Source organism: Metopolophium dirhodum, chromosome 1, assembly GCF_019925205.1.
Source record: "Metopolophium dirhodum isolate CAU chromosome 1, ASM1992520v1, whole genome shotgun sequence".
NCBI lineage: Eukaryota > Metazoa > Arthropoda > Insecta > Hemiptera > Aphididae > Metopolophium > Metopolophium dirhodum.
Genome location: NC_083560.1, coordinates 101353193 through 101365810, shown reverse-complemented (window position 1 = coordinate 101365810; position 12618 = coordinate 101353193). Strand labels below are relative to the sequence as shown.

Below are 12618 nucleotides of genomic sequence, written 5' to 3'. Positions count from 1 at the left end.
GATTTTGGATACCGGTTTCTAATTTTTTCGATTTCGGTTTCAATTTTTCAATACCGGTATTACGAAATTTCGGTTTCGGTTTCAACTTTCTAATACCGGTATTAGGAAATTTCGGTTTCGGTTTCAATTTTTCAATATCGATATTAGGAAATTTTGGTTTTGATTTCGGTTTTGTATGCTGGTTTCTACATTTTTAAAAACGGATTTAAAGCAGACTTTAAGTTATAACTATAAATAGTTTTATTATACTTAAATAGTTAAATACTTAATATGATTTTTTAATTTTTGATAAAAATAAGAGCAATATTTCAATAGGAGTGATTTTGTAAAATAGGTTTTATACATCCTTCAACAGTACATATTTTGGACTCATTTGTTTCATTATTAAAAGTGAAAAATTAACGGCCAACAGGATTGGTATTCTTTTTACCCATGATTTCTTATGTAATTAATGAAACAACCTGATGTAGGTAATAGGTATCTTTATTTATACTAAATAAATCATTTAGAAAAATAAAATTGAAAAAGTTTTTGTTGTGGATGGACGCGTAATTATAAAGTTGCAAGTTGTACATAAAAAAAGTAAACCGATAAGGAACTACACTATAATGAACGACAAACACGCTGACTGCACTACTGCAAACACAGTACGAAAATTTCAAAATATTCTATATAGAAATATATATTTTATAGGTACACTATACAGTGTATGGGCACTAGGGAAAAATTAAAAATACAGTTATTTTTATTAACTAAATAATTCTTAAACAATATTATATATTTTAAATTTATTTTTATATTAGTGTTATTATTATTGTCTCTGCTCCCCACGGCCTACAGACTGCAGTAGCGGTGATGGTCGTACGATCACTCACACAAATTAAAACCTGTGCTATTTTCAGTTTTTCCTGGTATTGTACCTCTATAAATAATTGATTCTAGCAGTAATTATTATATGATTTTCTTATTATTTATATTTTATAGTTTGATTATAATAGTATTGTACTATTCAGTATTTAATAGCTTAATACTATTAAATAACAATCTAATAAATTAATAGACCCATATACGGGCCGTCATCTGTCAAATGTGCTGCCCAATAAATAATTAATATCTATTATTAATATTATTTATTATTCATTACTATTATAATAAAAGTATAAGACAACTATAATAATTTTTCAAATAATGAAATGGTTATCAACATTTTAATCATAATCCCATGGGTGTATCAATGCAATTTACGTATTTACGTACATTTTAAAATAATTTACGTTAATTAAAAAAAAAAGCATTATTTAAAATATTAAAATTAAAAAAATTGAGTTATAAGTTATAACAACGGTTTCCAATTTTTTCCTATTTCGGTTTTGAATTTATATTTAATACCGGTATCCAATTTTTTGCGGTTTCGGTTTTAAATTATAATACCGGTATCCAATTTTTTCCGATTTCGGTTTTGACTTTAATACCGGTATCCAATTTTTTTCGGTTTCGGTTTTAGATTATAATACCGGTATCCAATTTTTTTCGGTTTCGTTTTCGATTTTGATTTCGGTTTCGGTTTTTTAACGGTTTATACCGATTTCTGAAACCGGTTTTGAAATCGGTTTCAAGCCCTGATTAACATTGTCGATGAACAATGCTGTACCTATATAGTAGTATACCTACAGTACATTAAATTACTGCACAATTTGTGTGCTTAATTAAACATTTAATGATTTATATGGGCTACTCATAGTAGTATACCTAGTAGTTAGTACTCATAGTAGTTAACTTACGTATATCAACACTATATATATTACAATATATATGTGAAGCAGTCAAGGCTAGGCATTAACTTGTTACTTTTGGCTTTTCATTAACTTAACTGTTAACTAACTAGGTACATTTCTTTTTTAATTAACGTTGTTCGCGCCGGCGGTAGCGTCGTAATAGTCCGTCCACACCGACCGATCACACACACACACACACACCGCAAGTTTTGTATTTATTATTTTTGTGTCAATTGTGTCGTCCGTGAATTATTATGTAATAGATAAATGTAGATAATGAGTTATGTAATGCAGCCGCCGAGGGCTCGCTGTGTGGAAGCTTTAACACGGCCGCCGGAATCGTCAGTCTATCCCGTTACGCCAACGCCGAAATTACGTGAGCAAATCGCCGTGCCGAGGTGTAAAATTTATATTGTTTGTAGTATAGATTAATATATTGTTTCGTTAATGTTAGTGTGCGCAAATCGCCATGACCATTATTGTGTTGTAAAATTTAAGGCACGAATTGCCATACTTATTTTTATTTTGTATAAGTGAAGTCGCGAATCGCCACTTGTATCAATTTTGCCGCGTACGCTAATCGCCGGGGCATTATATTCATTGTTGTGTTATTATTATTATTTTCATTATTATACAGGATAGGTAGCAGCTGGCCAGCCGTGCACCGTCCAAATTGTGAGTTTATTATTTATTATTTATTATTATATCCTGTTGGGCCAGAAGGGTCACAATATTATTAGTCATATTTTATACCTTTATGTTGCTGTGATTTTTTTTATATTCCTTGTGTCCACAAATAATTATTTATTTTGTGTACAATACAACAACCATTTTTACCAGCAACCGTGTTATCCATTATTAAATAGAGTTACCTTTCTGTCATTATTTTATAAGCTTACACACTATCACATCTACACACTCACACACCCACCACACACTAGCACTCTCTGGTCTTGCACGGCGAACCCGTCCACTTCCTTTGAGTCGCTATAACATATATACACACAAACACAAGTCGATCGGTGTGTGAACGTTGCGTACAAGTATTGCTGTACCGGGCGCACGAGCTATAATTGTATCGTTCCCGGCGCGATCAAACGTGAAATTAACGAATTCATTTTTCACTTTAAGAGGTAAGTTAATAGTTAATTAATTTTTTTAAATTTAATTATATTTCTCTATTTCAATTTATTTCGTGTTTTCATGTCAAAAAATATTTACCGTGAACTGTTGAAAGTTAAAAACTTATATCATTCGAGTGTAACTCATATGGAAATTTAAAACTATAAAGCAGAGACTATAGACCCGTGTGGCGCTCCTTTGGCGCTTTGTAATATTATATATCAGAAAAAAAGGTATTTCTACGAAGAACTTAGAGATTATAAGTTTGAAGATGTATAGAAAATATTATCAGAAAAAAAAGGTATATTTACGAAGAACTTTGTATTTATATTTAAAGATAAAAACTAATATATTTTATTGATTAGTACCCACTTTGCATGGACGCCCGAAATTTAAAAAATTTTTTTTAACGTAATTTATTACTTATTTTTGCTTTTTTGGTGACAGTAGTGAACGTTGTCGGCGATCCGATGACGTGACCCGGCCGTCGCAAATTGACAAAGTCGGATAGTGTTGTATTCCCTTTTCGGTAATATCCGTTGCGGGTTTGTAAGTTCGTCTTCGATGAGGAAACAACTATATTATTTTAAGATTGATTCCTGGAGGATCTTATTAGGTAATAAATAAATAGTCTTTGATTTACTTAACTAAATACTTTTATCGAATACGCATTCGCATGAGTCCTGTGTGTGATATAAAATACGACTGCCGGCGACGCTCATTCGGTATTTGGTTATTGGGTCGACGGGCATTGCAAAAAAGGTGCTTATTGTGCTAATTACTAATAATTTATAAACAGGGGTTCGTAACAATAGCCTACTACTATTACTACGGCGAAAATCATTCGAGGTGACTAACCTGCTAGACACCTGAAAAAATACTGCGGCTATATGATTTGCATGGACGCCCGAATTTTTTTAAATTTTTTTTCACGTAATGTCGCGTTTTCGGCGGCAGTAAAGAACGTTGTCAGCGATCCGACGCAGTTGGATTGTATACCTGATGCCGCTATATGTTTTTTTTACGGAATTTCGAATTTCCGGCGGCATAACTCAGGCTACCACGTCGAACCGTGGTGGTCCTAACCTTATCACAGTTCCTTATCACCAGACCTCCTTATCACACACCAACCGGCTCGAGACCGACGACCAGACCAAAAGACCACTGCAGCTTCCGACATCGGTTACAACTCTTCGCCAACTTGGGTGGTTTGGGGGTCTCCCCCAGCGACGCTCGGAGAGCTAGTACTGTATAAAGTATAAACACTATAGTCTATTATTTAGTTTTGGGTTGGTAAAAAATTAAGTATGATAGCGTTGTATAAACAAAATAACTTTTTTTTAACTTAATAAAAAGTTAACATAAAGTGTGTTTTAACTTAACTGAGTTAACCTATAGGGCTAAAATGCACTTTACCACCACATGCAAATTTTTTGATTTTTTTTTTTTTGGAACATGCTTGTTTTAATTATTTAAGAACAATGGTACAATCATAATTTGTCGGTAGGACTTGGTTTTGAAGTTATGGCCTTTGGAAGTCAGCAATTTTGCGTTTTTTACGCATGAGCCCAACGCTACGTTTATCGTGTCTTTTTATCGTTGTCCGAGCGCGGCGTAGCGAGGGAGTGCAACGCTATCACATTATGTGCTTTTTAACATCTTTGTTTAATATCGAGGCCTCCCCAAGGTGGTTTTACACAGCAAATTGGGGGATATTTTTGATTTTTTTTGTCCGAGCGCAGCGCTGATCGGGCAAATTGTGATTTCACCATCATTCTTAAGTCGTTAAAATACGTATAAAAAAAATTTGAAATTAACTATAGGCGTTGCGCGCGACATTAAAGTAGTGTGGCGCGCATGCGTATAAACGTAATAACCCAAACTTTGGATGACTATAACTTTCAAAATAATGGTTTACGACAAATTCTGATTGCACCATTGTTCCTAAATAGTTAATATAAATAAGTTCCGAAAGAAATAATCGAATAATTTGAATGTGGTGGTAAAGTGCATTTGCTCCAGGAAATCGACCTTATGATTTGTTGGCGATGCGGAGCGGTGTTGATGACAAAATTTGATTTTGTTGATAAATGATAGGACGTCGACGATGATAACAAAAATAACGGTAAGTTTTTCTATTATTCGAGAACTTAGGTAGAAGAGGAGTTTCTAACATAATAATATAGTATTCAATATTACTTTTGTATTTTATTCTATTCCAATTATTGCTCATTGTCAACTGGTAATTTTAACAATAATTGTATTAACGCAGCATTTACTTAAAATGTTGCGAAAAGTATATTCCTATTTTATAGGCTTTTGCAGGGATTAACTATATTACTCAGTTGTATTCTTATTGTTCCATTTGTTTCATAAAATATAGCACATCTAGGCATTTAGCTCATAGGAATTAAGTTCATAATATTTAAATAAAATCGTAAGTAAGTTTACACATGATAATTAAGGAATGGTCGATTTGTGCAGTTTTCAATTGTTTTTTATTTTATTATTTGGTTCTAGGTCACTTTGTATGGTCGACCAATAAAAGTGCAAAACGCAGACACTTTGTATGGTCGGGTATAAAGGTACATTGCTGATTGCGGATACTTTGTACGGTTGGGTAAAAATGTTCAATTCAGACCGCAGACAGTTTGTACTATTATATACATAAAACATAAGTAGTGTAAATACAAGTTATATATCTAAGTAGTAAGTATAAATAATGTCAATTATTAAAATGTAAAAATTAAAAATTAAAACAAAAAGTCAATTAAAAGTGTTTTAAAATATAGTATATGAACAATAGTCATAATAATCAGTTTTTTGAACAAACTGGTTAGATAACAGCCGAATATTAATTGGTGCTATAATATATTTTTAATTAATTTAGAAACTTGATGACCTAAAAATCTTGAAATTATCAAAATAATCAAACATGATTATAAATTATAATAATTGTATTACATTATTACCAAATGTTATGTTAAAAAGTAAATTAAAAATGTGTACAGTATGGCGAAATGACAAGTAAAAATTACTTTTGATAGGTAATAATTCTCTCCTATTTGGAATGTATAACATAATTAAATCTACCAAATAATATTTAAGTTTAATAACATTCGTTCATGACTTCTGACATGTTTATATGAAATATAATATATTTTATGTATATTAGTATAAAGTGTCCGCGTTCTGCAATCTACCTTTTTACCTGACCGTACAAATTGTCCGGGTTATGCATTTTAAACAATCAACCGTACAAAGTGACATTTTACCTAAATATTTGTATGCTTACATATTATAACAAAATAATTGGTTGTTGCTATTTGTTTCCATTAAATTATTACTTCCTCTCACTGTTTCCACTGTTAATATTTTAATATTTAACTATTTAAAATGACTATTTAGGTAAATGTATTATGATGTTATGAGAAATAATGAATTTTATATAATTATTATTTTGTTGTAGATAATTAAAATGTTGAGATACAGAGGATATAAATTAACACTGAATACCTATTGTAAAATAATTGGATTCATTTCCTAAGGTTTAAGAAGACATTTATGAACCATCTGTTTATAGTAATGTTACAAGTAAGATCATCATAAAAACATATTTGAACAAATTGTTACGTTAATATTATGTACTTTTAAGTTCTGGTATTAATTTGTATTAGTTGTAATTATTAAATTGTTTGAAAACTTGTAATATTATTATGATTTTCAGTGACAGTTAGGATTATGGTTATTGATTTCTGAAATACAATATGTTTTACAAGAACATTATATATACAGATTTGTACCAGACACGGACTATGAATCTAAACTTCCAATTAACGTAGATATTACTCAATATCAACTTGTGATAGTAAGATATTTGTTGTTTTTAAAACACGATAGGGTTTTTAATTAAATTTGTTTTTATCTTTTTAGGTATAGGTGCTGATATTTTTGATACAACAGGACAAAATATGATGTTATTTGGAAAATTAAAAACTGATGATACTTGGTGGGAAATGACAAAAGAATTGACACAACATTTCGAAAAAATGCGTGTATTCAATGCATATTTAAGAGAAGAATATAATTCAATGAATGACATATTATGGATTTTTGATAATTATAATACATTAATAAATAAAATATCTGTTAAGTGAGTTAAAAATTTATTGATACTGTAAAAATAATATAATAATATATATACCTGGTTACATAAACAATTACTAAATATTAAATCATTCAATGGTGAGCTAATGTTCCCTTTAACATAATTTAGTGGCCCATGAAATACAATGTTAAAATACAATTTTTATTATTGCAAAACAATGTTCATAATCACTATTTATTGTTGGAAAATTTGTTAAATAAGCTTAAAGTAATATAATATAATATAATTATTGTGTATAAACTATAAACCATTATAGAATATTATGATTGTATATTAATTATTGTTGTATAATATTAGTAGGGGAACCTAATGATCAAATCATTAAATCCTATTGTACAGAATGCTCTACTTGATGCAGCTTTAAATTTACAATAAATAAATGCTTGACAATATAAATAATAATTTAATGATCAAATAAATAACTAAAAAATGTTTTACTTCATTATAAAAACAACAAATTAGTGCCTCGTAAGTTGTAACCAAATTTTTGTTCAGAATAACCAACATAATGCTGTTAGTCATCAATAATTACACTCTTCGCTAAGCTTTTCTAGATTAATTGTATTGATGTGTTCATCTAATAGCAATACTAAACTATTTATATCCAATATCCAAACTGAATGAATGATAGTTTTTTTAATAATTTATCTCATGTTTATAAGTAGGTACTACAGGAAATCTATTTGTTTGCTTCAAACTTGCTTCAAGCTTCTGGAATTAGATGATCATATTCAAACAGTTGTCCGTGATATTGGAAAACATGGGATGGATATAGAATATGAGTTGAGTATGGAAATTGGAAGACCTGTGCATGGACTATTGATCGAATCTTAGCTTTCCGAAGAACTGTATTTATTATATTGGCGTGCAGAAATTATTTCTGAAGCTTCCTCCTTTATACGCAATAGAGAATGTCAAATGTATATACAATATAAATCTCATTAAAAAAAAATTATTCTTAATATGCATAAATTTAACGACTATTTCAATTATCTTGATAGTGCTGGAGGACAATGTGCCATAGACTTATCAAAAGTGAAACTAGACAAGACATCTTCGGGTAAGATTTGTGTGTCCATGTATTACAACAAAACTGCATGCATCAGGATGAACTTGAAGTATCGTAGTCTTGACGGTTCTTGTAATAACTTGAAACGTTCCTCCTCGAGAAAAGCATCCACGGCTCTATAAACGTTTGCTCTTAATAACTATATGGATAGGTTTAATGGTAATTATTATAACATTATAATTTACCTTTGTGCGTATCTAATGATGTAATCTCATTAACTGTCCAAACAGAAGTTTTCGAAGATTCTTTTTCGTCTTACAAACCAAGTCCTAGAAAGCTGAGGGTTGAATTTGTCAAAGACGAGCACTCACCAGATTACTTCAAAACGATGGCAATGGCGTACTGGACGATTTTTGTAGGCCATGATCAATCTCACGCGGAAATTTCTAGAATGAGTAAGATTATCACATAACCATATAATATATTGATTGATCGTAATTAATGAATGTAATTTAATATTAAATCCTTAGTGAATAGTAATAAATCCGTGAGCTGTTGTTCAAATAGCCGGAAGGAGCTCATGCCTCGAGACACACACCTCGAGTTGTGCTTGCAAGTAGTGATACCGGGTAAAGATCCATTTTTCAGAAACCCTATTCGTTTTATGAACTACGGTCGTTCGGTGCCAGCTGTGTGTTCCGATTGTACTTTTGACCCAAGGAACAAGTAAGAGCCATATAAGATAATTCCATAACCATAAACATATATTTATGTTGGTTATAATACTTAAAATTACATCAAAATATGTACTTATATTTATTGAAATATGTAAAAAAAAATTGGAATATGTAAAAACCGCTAAACAATAAAAATAAATATAAAAATCTTATCTCTTATCTAATTATTAAAACAATGTGAAACTACATATTGTCTAAGATTTAAAAATGTAAAATGGCGACAATTTGGTCATAAAATGTTTTTGTATTGACTGAATGAACGTTTTACATCGACTGACGTAATGATAGCATACTTCATATTAACTATATCAAGTGGTGTAAAATCAACATCCAATAATTCTGTTGAATTTAGTCCTTGGTGTATATCTCTAATTATTTTTAAATTTTTCAGTCCTCGATTTTTTTCTATCACATTTTTACATTTTTCTCTAACTACATTTCCTATGCGACCTTAATATTTTTCTAATTTTTTTTGTGATTCTTCAACAATGCATAGACTTTTTGATAAGGGCAAATTTCGAGTTTCCAGTTGTTTTATAGTATGAATCAAAAAACCAATCTGAGCGGCATCTGATAGTGGTATGTGGCATGCCGGAAATAAGTACCTATGTAAATGCCAAAATTGTCAAAATTACTAATCCTGTTAATTTAAACGAAGCAGATAATGTTTAGTTATCAAAAATTAATGAAAAAATCAAAAATTACCAAAATTTGTAAAATAAATTTGGGTTTGTTTTAATTAGAATGATCTTAATCGTACACATTTTTTTATCAAATTAAAAATATCTCATTTCAGTAAAAATATGTATTTACAATAAAATCCTTTCCCTACTTATAACATAAGTTATGGCTATAACTTTTAGTTATGACATATAATAAGGAGCTTAAATATTTGTTTTTTAATAGGAAATATGTAAAAAAGTTAGTTTATTACTACAAACTACAGTACATTTAGTTAATTACATTTGTCAGTTAAATTGTTTTTATACTTATAACTTTAGTTCTAATATTGTATTAGTTTTGTGTATATTTTTTAGACTTCATATTATGCATATATTATTATGGCCTACTGGTACACTACATTCATAGGCAGATCGTATGTAAAGAGATTTTAAATATCACAACAATATTGAGTTCTAATTGCACAAGTGTAGAACAAATTGGAAAACAAATGTATTCTCTCCTTCAGATCTTTTACTGTTACCAAAATAGATATAATTATTTATAATAATGTATTATACCTACTCAGTATTTTATAATTTGCAATAAAACATACATTTGGACCACTTCTTGAACACCTTCTTGAATTACTGTTTGAAGCAATCATAATAAAATAAACAGTTTATAGTAGTTAAATTGAAAATGTTATGGATTTATTTTGTGTTTAACTAACAGAATATATTTAATAATATATTAACTAAATATAAGCAAATATGAATTCTTGCAGTTTACACTATACTATACTAATAACTATCAGGCACGGCATTAGAACTATTTCCAGGGGATGCTAAGTGGAGCAGACACATTTTGTACATGGACTAGGGTTTTTTAATAAACTACAGTGATTACTCAGATAAATAATTTAATTTATCTTATCATAACATACCTAACTCTAGCCTATAGTAGGGCCCTCTTTTAAATTATTATAAATCAGTAGTTTTTATATTCTAAGTTCTAAATAGAATATAATATAACCTTTGATTAATTAGTTAACAGTTTCTTAATATCAGAAAGCTATCGGAAATTCTATGACCTGTTAAAAATGTTCTCCTAGGTTTTTTTAGGCTATAAAAATAAATTGTAATATAGGAACACATCCATCGACCATTGTCTATCGGTATGTTACCGCTAATCGCTATCAAGTAGGCCTATATTTATTACTATTACAGTTAAAAACACTCAGTGGCGTCATTTCAGTTTTTAATAGAGGGGGCAAAAGTTTTGACCAGACCAAATGGGTAACTTAAAAAACAACTACTCGCAAGCACATATTAATATATTATTATGTTCCTTTTCCTTCATTAGACACAAACATGCATACCTACTTTCACGCATGTCCACACATATCTACATATGTAATATACCTATTATGTAATATATATTATCCACACAATATGTATTTATATTATAAATAATAAGTGTAATCCAACTATTAATTACCAATTGATCATTGGAATAATAATTTCTTAGTACCTACACAAGATAATAATTGTCTATAAATATAGGCATGTTTTTGCGCTAATATAATACAATAATGGTTAATCGAAAACCACCGAGCACCGGCATCGTGACATCGTGCAGCTTTTAAAATCAGACGGGTGCAAAATAGCCATGCCATAACCGCGTGTAAAGGGGTTTGATATTGGTAATTTATTTCTTGGATTGGAATTTTACATTGTCCGTTGTTACAAAATACTAAATAGAACCACTAGTTGTAGGATTTTGAAGTAGCTGGAGACAGTGCTCGAAATGGAAAATTTTACGAACCGGAACGCTCATAAAATTAATATGCGGATTATAATATTATTTTAATTATTTTAATTCGTGTTTACTTAACAATACAATATAATAAGTTAAAAAGATACAAATAATATGAGTAATTTTAAGCTTAAAAAAGGTGGGTAAGTGGATGTCGCTCTGCTGTACAGTAGGTTACAAGTGGGTCACTGTAATGAATGGTGTTAAATTTGAATTCAATGATACAATATCATTGTATAAGAAAAATGATTCTAAACGAAAACTTTCAGACAGCCTATGACATTACCAAGTATATTTGTTGATATTATTGTGAATAAAGTAATTTATATATAGCCTATTTACGTGGAACCTTGTCTTAAATGTTCAATCCTTAGCTATAAAAGTTGAACATTTTATAAATTTTTAACTACAAAATAATTATTACATTTTAAATTTGATAAATTTTGTCAAAATTTGAACTTTAAATACTTATAAAAAAAAATTGTGCCAATGTATTTTTAATATTTTTCAACTGCTTACGTAACGATATATCAGGAGCCTTGAATTAAATTTTCACGCTTTTTTACCCAGAAATACAATTTTATTGATATTTATAGAAAAATGGAAACTGAAAATGTTATGGTGTATAGAGAATGCTAATATAAACATTCAGTCAACATTTCATGTACCTACGGTCATTTGTTTTAGAGTTGCACCAAAACCCAAAAACCAAAAAATTGAACTTCTCTCTATAATAAGTATATTATATTTTGTCGAAAGAAAATTTTATAAAATTTATCCTCTAGATTGTGATACTGTCGATTTTTACGAACCGGAACTCTTAAATTTTAATTTTCACCAACTGGAACCGACGCAAAGTTTATATTACGAACCGGAACGCCGTTCCGGTGCGTTCCTGTCCATTTCAAGCACTGGCTGGAGACACATCAGTACATCACACATATTAATATATAATATATTTTTATAGATTTATATCCAAATTAAATCAATATTTATTTTTGTCAACAAGAGTCCACACCTAAGGGCAAGTAAACTGTGTATTTGACGTGACTAAAATTGATCATAGAAAAAGGGAAATTTTATTTCACTTTTGAAACAGACCAAGACACTAAATTAAAACTGATAATAATATTATAATTGAGTTAATTAATAATATATTAATAATCCACAGTGTTTAAAAATAAGTGGATCGATAGGACAACTTTCATTTGTAGAGTTTAATATGTATAATATATTGCCCATCGATTTTAATCATTATAAAATTCGAGATCCAGACGTTATTGCTGCTTGCAGAGTTGCAGATAATGATATGTATTTTTAATGTATTTT

General features: G+C 29.6%; 1 pseudogene; it reads left to right on the top strand.

Moving 5' to 3' along the window:
• The first annotated feature begins 3526 nt into the window (after positions 1–3526).
• LOC132936343 (uncharacterized) lies at positions 3527–10487 on the top strand (annotated as a pseudogene).
• The last annotated feature ends 2131 nt before the right edge of the window (positions 10488–12618 follow it).